Genomic DNA, 793 nt, shown 5'->3' with positions numbered 1-793 from the left:
TGAACTCAGAAATCCGCCTGCCTCTGCCTCCCAAGTGCTGGGATTAAAGGAGTGAGCCACCACGCCCCGCTTTAAAATGTTTTAATTAGTTACTTTTAAATTTTTTCTGTTGTTTCCCCAACCCCCCAGACAGCTGGTGTCTCTCTACAAACCCCTGGCTGTCCTGAAACTAGCTCTGTAGAGCAGGCTGGCCTTGAACTCAGAGATCCTCCTTTTTCTGTCTCCCCAGTGCTGAGGTTAAAGATGTGTGCCGCCACACCTGGCTAAAAAATATTTCAAGACAAGCAGGACAGTTGTGACACACACCTTCATCCCTTCACTCGGGAGGCATAGGCAGGAGGATCTCCATGAGTTACAGACCAACCTGATGTACAGAGCTAGTTTCAGAGGGTCATCTATTGGATCCAGAGCAGGTGGAAGTGCTCTGGGCTCCTGGGCTACACAAGCACACAGAAATCCTGCCTCGAAAAAGAATAAAAAAAAAAATTTAAGATCAACTTTCACTACTTCTAGTGTTCTAGACCAGCAATAGTGTCTTAGAACTTAACTTAAAGGGGGAAAAAGAAGCAGCCTGGGGTTGGGTGTGGTGTCTTATGTAAGTCCAGTACTGCAGAGGCAGAGGCAGGCGGAGCTCTGAGAGTCCCACTCCAGCAAGCTCCAGGACAACTAAGAGAAACCCCGTCTCAAAACACAGAAACATAACAACCAAACAGAAGAACCGTCATCGAGTGAGACGTTGGCCAGTAAAGGGGATTGATTACTTTCTTGCTTTGCAAGCTTGGCAGCTTGAGGT

The sequence above is a fragment of the Mus caroli genome, chromosome 2, assembly GCF_900094665.2.
Source record: "Mus caroli chromosome 2, CAROLI_EIJ_v1.1, whole genome shotgun sequence".
In the NCBI taxonomy this organism is placed as follows: Eukaryota; Metazoa; Chordata; class Mammalia; order Rodentia; family Muridae; genus Mus; species Mus caroli.
This window is presented reverse-complemented; position numbering follows the sequence as displayed.